The sequence below is a fragment of the Magnolia sinica genome, chromosome 10, assembly GCF_029962835.1.
Source record: "Magnolia sinica isolate HGM2019 chromosome 10, MsV1, whole genome shotgun sequence".
NCBI lineage: Eukaryota > Viridiplantae > Streptophyta > Magnoliopsida > Magnoliales > Magnoliaceae > Magnolia > Magnolia sinica.
The window spans coordinates 39,063,153-39,072,017 of record NC_080582.1 but is presented as its reverse complement, the minus strand read 5'-3'; positions in this window follow the sequence as shown (position 1 = coordinate 39,072,017).

Genomic DNA, 8,865 nt, shown 5'->3' with positions numbered 1-8,865 from the left:
GGTTTGAGAACTTAGATTGATGTAAGATTCTGGTTTTAACGAACCTAGAGGTGTGAATTTAGGATTCCCGTCTTGAGAATTTACCCAAGGATAAGAATTACTACTGGGAAACCTAGGAAACTATTCTTGGCACCCTAACATGTGCGTTGAGTGCGAGAGCTCTTCCTAAAATGAGAACCTTCATCTCCTTTGTAGATCATACTGCCGCGTAGGGCCTAGACTCGAGTTGTAGCGACCCAACAAGCTCTGACCGCCCCTGATGACAATCAGTCGATCCGAGGATTTTTGTCAAGTATGACGTCGTGGATGGAGCGCTAGGAGCGGCATTCGACCGAGGGTTCCACACCTTCTACCCATGAAAATATAGTCACGTTGTTGAAAGAGTTTCGGTGTATGAATCCCCTAAGTTTCAGAGGAGAGTCAGACCCGATGGCTGCAGATATGTGGAGAGCTCAGTTGGAGAATATTTTTACTATGATGAGGTGTACAATGGAGCAAAAGTTCACCCTAGCCGTTTTCCTATAGGAGGGGGAGGTAGAGCAATGGTGGGAATTGGTTTCCCGATCTGCAAAACCTAGTACCGTGTGGAAATGGAGTGCATTTTGTGACTAGTTGAAAAGGCCTAGCTATAAGTCCTAGAGGGGGGGTGAATAGGACAATGCCAAATAAAACTTATAACAGTGGAATTAAAAAGAATATGATAGCCAAAATAAATCACAATGCAAGAAAGTAAAATAACCTCAAAATTCAGATCTTGAGAGGTTGATACAAATGTTGTTCTAATGACAACCTTACACCAAAAACCAGAGTTTATGGTAGGACAACCTTATCTCTAGAAAGATCTTTGTAACAAATCTCAAACCGAAGAGGAATACAAAAATAAATATAAACTGAATTAAAATAAATTGTAATCACAAATGTATTGTTCTAGGGACAGCCATACACCATAAAAATGGCAGGGCAACCTTGCTGGAACAACTTTTAAAGGAAATTGAATATTAAGCTGATAAAGGAATAACAGAAAATAAATTCTAAACTATTACAAAATTCTCACAATGCTTGAATGAAATGATTACAACATTCACCACCATACATACATCCCACAAAAGAATAATTAAAGATCAGAAGTATAAATCATTCAACCACAACACAAGGGATTATAGTGGTTCGCCTGTGTGTTCACCAACTGTTAAACAACAGCCACACAGAATGCTACTCCACTCCTAATATCCTCACACAGGGGATATTAGCATTCACTAACAAAATAGGTTTTCCCAGGTTCACCCAAAACCTGTACAATTGTGTCTTTGTCTGTGGGCTTACACAATTTAAAAAAAACCCCACTTCTGAGTTTTCCTGGCTCTCCTCAGATAACCAATACAACAAAATTTTTCTGGCAAATCTTGAAAGAAACCAAAACAGAAAGGAATTTTCAATTAAATGTAAAATACCTGATTATCTCCTTCGTTGTAGCAGCCCGGTAGAACCAAATCAGAGTAGATGATTGAATGTCCAAGTTCAATGTCCAGTACTCAATTACAATGGTTCTAATTCTAATAGATTTTAAATTAAACCAAATAGGGCTTGCCTTAATTGATTTTGATTCCAAAGAAAGGGAATAACAATTCCTCTTATCAAATTAGATTGGAATAGCAGAAACAAAATCAATTAAATAAAGCTAAGGAAAGAGAATATTAAATAAGCACACTTAGCTTAGATGGAGCACAGAATTATCTCTCAGAAGTTCGACGAAGATTGGTATGAATGGATTAATTAATTCGATGATTTCTTCTGAGATTCGTGCACTATTTATAGGTGAGCAGATCGCGTCTTCGACTGGTCTAGGGGCTCTTCGACTAGTCGAAGCAATAACAGATATTTAAAAAATCAGGCGTGATAAGCTTTTACCGTTCTACTACTGGTCGAAGGTCTCCTTTGACTGGTCATAGGTCACTTTCGACTGGTCGAAGGTCTCCTTTGACTGGTCGAAGAACTTGAAAAACATCGCTGGATTTTGAGTCAAAGATTTTCGACTGGTCGAAGATGCATTCGACACTGTTCCTTCGACTGGTCGAACAGATTCCTGGACTAGTCGAAGCCTAATAGATTTTATTCGAAATTTGTAACAAACTCACGACTGATCGAGGAATTTCTTAGACTGGTCGAAGCAACTCTCGGACTAGTCGAAGAAGGCCTAGGACTAGTCGAAGAACAGACCAAACTTATGTAAAATAAACATTCGATTTATGTATCCAAAGTGACCTACTTCTAAGGTCAACCTAAGGTCAGTCAAACCTCAACCATGAAGTAAGGACATTGAAACATTAGGAACTAGTGACCTTGAAGTATGAGCCTTGAAGTCTTGATGTAGTTCAATCTTGAAATCTTGATGTAGCTCAATCTTGAAATCTTGATGTAGCTCAATCTTGAAAGTGTCTTGAGTTTTTTACAAACTGCCTTGTACTCTTCTTGAAGTCTTGCAGCTTGAGTCTTGTCTTGTGAGCAGTTCTTGCATTCAAGATTGATCCTTGTACTTGTGAGCTTTGCTTGTTGTGAGCTTAGCTTATTCATGAATGTTGATCCTTGAGAGAGCTTCACTTATGCAAGTTATATATAACAGTGATTTTGGCACCACAAATTTGACAACAGACAGGGATATAAACTATAGCACTTACAATCTCCCCCTTTGTCAAATTAGTGACAAAACACACAACCAAGATAAACATAAAGTAAAACAACTGGTTAAAGAGTTATGAACCAGGTCATATTTACTGGCTTACCTACAAATCAATATTCAATATTCAATATTCAACATTTAACCAGTTTCATTCAACTAGTTCAAACATACTCCCCCTGAGTAACATAACCAATGCTACTCCTCTCACAATCACATCGTTAAGAACAAACCATTCTCCCCCTTTTTGGCACAATATGACAATGGAAACAACAATAAAGGAGAACTAAATAAAGGGATATATGAGAGTAAACATGAGGAGTTATGAGAGTATAGTAAAACAGAGATAGAGATACTCAGCATAGCTTCACATAGAATAAATATCCAGCATAAAACATAGATAATATCCAACTCAAAATCAGTCAACCAAGTGCTAAGTTATAAAGTTATTACAGACCTGAAGTCTCATATAAACTAGTCAGAACTAGAACCAGATGACGGAGCAGGAATAGAGGGATCAAGTTGGTACATGCCTTTATTCAATCGCCTAAGATATTTGCGCATGTACTTGAATTGTAAATCATGAGCAGCAAACATGTTTTCCATCTTTACATTTATATTCTCAACTTTATCCTCTAATGCACTAAGACGAGCATCAACATCAGATGGTTCAAAATCTGGATCATTTGTTGAGTCAGAATCCAGTTCCTCAAAAATGTCATCCATATTAATGTCATCACCAGCTTTTCATGACCACCACCACCACCACCACCACCTTGTTCAGGAAGTAGATCCAACTTCATCTTATTGATATTAGAATTGTTGAAAATCAGATGATGGATTGGTGCCTCATCAATCGGCATATCGACTAACATATGTGTAGCCAATACAGTCATTAAATAGGCAAAAGGAATGTCACTATGACCAGGATGGAGTCTAAACTGAAGAATGAAATGACAGATTAAGGATGGTAAACAAATCTGAGTACCATTGGAAATAGCATGGATAACAAGAACCATAAACGAAGTCAAGTCAGTTTTATTACCCGAACGAGGATACAGATTAGACACAAAGATTTTGTGGAGAATTCTGTACTTGGGTAACAAATACCTTGCGGGAAACGCATTCCCTTTTTGTGTCCATTGAACATCCATGTTGCATAAGTCTCTAGTGAGCATGCATTTTTCAGACATTGAGGGTTTATCAGTTAAGTTATGGATAGGAATACCCTCATCATTCACAGGAATGTCCATAAGGGCTGAAATTAAATGACGATCAATGTCAAAAGGCCCTTCTCTAGTAGATATTTTAAAAGTTAAATTATCCTGTGAGAAAGCACTAATACATGTAAACATAGATTGGGCAATGGACCGGTATGCAGGCCCACCCCAATGAAATAAGTTAACCCAACTTACAGCTTCAAGCATACGAAGGATGTCAAAAGGTGCAATATGATTAACATCAACAGGATGTTCAACAATAACATTACGTAATCTAATGTCTCTAACTTATGATGGATCATCATTGGGAACAAGAAGATGACGCTTAGAGATAATGGACGCTCTGGAGGAAGAAGAAGGACCACGGGAAGTAGTTTTTCTACCTCTAGAAGCCATTTGCAACAAGGATATCAAGGAAATAAGAAGTTGCAAAGGATTGAGAAGTGGGTTTACACAAAATAGATTTTTCAAAATCCAAACCCCAAATATTAATGAAATCCAAAATACAAAGCTTAAAGCTTGAAAAGTAAACAATCTAGACACAAATCTGCAAGAAAAATGTGATTTGGAACACTAACCTTGAAGAACATGAAAGATGGGTTCGACAAGTCGAAGCACGGCTCCTTAGAGAAGAAAAATGAAATGAGGAAGAAAGTAAAAATCTCCAAATTTTAAGTGATTCCCGAGATCTACGACTGGTCGTGAATATCTATGACCGGTCGAAGGTCGACTGGTCGAGTATACTCACGACTGGTCGAAGAATGTCCAAAAATTCATATTTCTTGCATATTATACAAAAATTAGAATTCAATCTAGCAAATATATACACTATAATACAAGTAGGCATAAATAATCATTTTAAAATGCACATGCCAAGATCAAATTTCATCTTTTTGAACCTGCTTTTATCGAGAGGTTTTGTGAAAATGTCAGCTCGTTGATCTTCGGTAGGAATATATTTTAGAGATATAACTTTTTCTTCTACTAATTCCCTTATATAATGAAATCTAATGTCAATGTGCTTAGTACGAGAATGCTGAATAGGATTTTTTGAAATATTTATCGCACTGGAATTATCACAATGTAATAACATAGAATCCTGTTTAATTCCATAATCACTTAGCATTCGTTGTATCCGAACAAGCTGTGTACATGCATTACCAGCTGCGATATACTTAGCTTCAGCTGTTGAAAGTGATATAGAATTTTGTTTCTTACTAAACCAGGAAACTAGACAATTTTTAATGTAAAAACAACCACCACTGGTTGATTTTCTATCATCTAGATTACCAGCCCAGTCAGCATTCGAGTACCTAGCTAATTGTACACTGGTCTCATGAGGATACCAGAGACCGAGATTTACGGTACTTGCGACATATCTAATAATTCACTTGACAGCAATCAAGTGAGATTCTTTTGGATCAGATTGATATCTTGCGCAAATACCAACACTTAGAGAAATATCAGGTCTACTAGCAGTTAAATATAACAAACTACCAATCATACTCCGATAAAGTTTTGAGTCAACATTTTTACCGTTAGAGTCTTTTGAGAGTTTCAGGGTAGTACTCATAGGAGTATCGAAATTCTTGCCATTCTCAAATCCAAATCTCTTGATTAGATTCAAAGCATACTTAGATTGAGAAAAGAATATTCCTTCAGGTTGTTGCTTTACTTGCAATCCAAGGAAATAAGTCAATTCCCCAACCATGCTCATTTCGAACTGTGATTTCATCAAATCTGCAAACTCAGTAGTCAAGTCAGTACAAGTTGATCCATAAATGATATCATCAACATAAATCTGCACCATTAAGATATGATCATTATGTTTTTTAACAAACAGAGTTTTATCAACAGATCCCATTTGAAAATTATGACTTAAAAGAAATTTCGTTAGTTTCTCATACCATGCCCTAGGTGCTTGTTTTAATCCATAAAGTGCCTTTTTAAGCCCATATACATAATCAGTATTTTTGGAATCTTCAAAACCCATTGGCTGTTCAACATAGACTTCTTCATGTAAATCGCCATTTAAAAAAGCACTTTTCACATCCATCTGATAGATCTTTATCTTTCTAAAACATGCAATGGATATAAATAGTCTGATAGATTCAAGACGTGCTACTGGTGTAAAAGTTTCATCAAAATCAATCCCTTCAATTTGAGTATAACCTTGTACCACTAGTTTAGCCTTGTTTCTAATTATATTTCCACACTCGTCAGACTTATTTTTGAAAATCCATTTTGTTCCAATGATGTGTTTATCTTTAGGTCTTGGTACGAGATACCAAACATCATTTCTTACGAATTGGTTGAGTTCTTCTTGCATCGCAACAATCCAGTTCTCATCAGCAAGAGCTTCTTTTTACGTTAGATGGTTCTATTTGGGATGTAAAACATACATAATTACAAATATCCTCAAGTTGTCTATGGGTGCGAACACCGGTGAGAGGGTTTCCAAGAATTTGTGTGGTTGGATGATATTTAACAGTCCTCAACTCAGAATCAGTCTGATTCGATGAAGTATCGGGTTTATCAATGATTAGTACTTCATCATTATCTGAATTAGAAATTGCCGTGTTTAAGTGATCATCAATGACAATATTAATGGATTCTTGAATCACACCAGTCCTTTTGTTCAGAACCCTATAAGCTCGACTGTTTAAGGAATATCCTAGAAAAATACCTTCATCACTCTTTGTATCGAATTTTCCCATATTTTCACGATCACATAAAATATAGCACTTGCTGCCAAAAACTTGAAAGTATTTAACAGTAGGCTTTTTATTGAACCACAATTCGTAAGCCGTTTTATTATTATCTTTGCTAGTGTAGACTCGGTTAATAATATAGCAAGCTGTGTTGACTGCTTCAGCCCAAAGATTTTTAGAGAGCTTCATGCTATTCAACATGACATTAGCCATTTCTTGAAGCACCTTATTCTTTCTTTCTACAATTCCATTTTGTTGTGGAGTTTTGGGAGCAGAGAATTCATGTAATATTCCTTGGTCGGTACAGAACTTCTCAAAATTGCTATTATCAAATTCAGATCCATGATCACTACGAATTTTACTGATTTGAGAAGATTTTTCAGTTTGAATCCTTTTGAAAACTTTTCTTACCTTTTCAAGGGTTTCAGATTTATCCCTTAAGAAGACTACCCAAGTGAATCTGGTAAAGTCATCATTATTACCAGGATATACTTTTTCCCACCACGACTTTCTGTTCTGGTAGGTCCTATTAGATCCATGTGGAGAAGTTCGAGTGGTCTTGATGTGGTATTTGAATTCACCTTTTTGTGTGAGTTCTTTGTTTGTTTGCCTATCTGGCACTCACTACATATTTTATCTAATTTCTGAAGTTTAGGTAAACCTCTTATAAGTTCTCGTTTGCTCAATCTATATAAATTTCGATAATGTACATGTCCAAGACGTTTGTGCCATAAATCAGTCTCGTCTGTATGGACCATGTAACATGTTTGATTAGATGAGCTGGATTCACTAATAATATAGCAATTTTCAGACGCTCTACCTCCAGTTAATATTACAGAACCCTTATTGTTTAGTATCTCACAGCTTTGATTAGAAAACCGAACATTATGGTTATTATCACATATTTGAGATATACTAAGCAAGTTATGTTTTAAGCCTTCAACATATAAAACATTTTTAAACATAGGAAGATTAAAAAGTTGAACCGTACCTTGGCCTATAATCTTGCAGTTGCTACCATCACCAAATGTGACTGAACCATCAGTCATATCTTTCAGATCCGTGAATAAAGCTTTGTCACCTGTCATATGCCTGGAGCATCCACTGTCTAGGTGCCACTTTGAATGACTTGTTGCTTTGAAAGCAGTGTGAGAAACCAAGCAGGTAACTTTAAGAACCCATTTCATAACTGTTTTGGGTTTAGGAACATAGTTGGTCTTCTTTTGTGTATATTTGTAGGAATGACCTATAGAGTTAGATTTTAAGAGCTCCTTGAGTAAATCAACTATCTTTTCAGCTAGTGGATTTCGTTTCTGATTAAAGTTGACATGGCTGCTTCTAGGTTTTTGAAAAGTTTTTGAATTTCTAAAAAAATCTTGATAAGTACTTTTCCCTTTTGAGTTTGAGGACTCTCCTTTAACAAACATAGAAGGAGTATACTTTTGTTTAGGAGGTAGATTTTTATCATAGCCCAACTCGGATCGATCGCCACATTTTCTTGATCCGGATAACAGTTTTTCTAACTTTGGATCACCTTGGGCATATTTCCATGTGTCCTTTAGACTCAGAAGAGAAGATACTTCAGTTTTAAGTTTCTCAATTTCAGATTTTAAATCAATAATTAGGGAGTTTTTGAATTCCAAATCGCATTTTGATTTTTCAAAACAATCTGAAATTTGTGATTTTTCTAAGACAAGTGATTCAAAACATTTTTTGAGTTTAGAAAACTTTTCTTTTTGAAGTTTAAGTTTGACAGCAATTTTACAACTTTCCTTATATAGGGCATTGTAAGCGTCTTGAAGATCATCTTCATTTTCACATTCACTACTCAGATTTTCTTCACTTGTTGAGTCATTATCTGAAAATGTGAATTTGGCTAGAGTCATAAGAGCTTTAACCTCATTGCCTGACTCAGTTTCAGAATCTTCTGATTCAGAAGAACCTTCAGAATTAGATGATTCATCCCATGTAGCCAACATACCCTTCTTCTTAGGTTTGTCCCTTTTAGGACATCTATTTGCTAAGTGCCCATATTCTTGACAGTTGTAACATTGACTATCTTTCAAAGATTTTCGAGATTTGGGTCTAAACTTCTTTTTATCATTTAATTTTTGAAAATCAACCCTTTTCTTGCTTTTGAAAATCTTGTAAAATTTCTTAGCTAAAAAAGCAATATCATCTTCTGAATCAGAATTTTCTTTTGAATTACATTTAGAAGATTTTAGTGATATAGATTTACCTTTAGGAGCTTTAAAGTTTA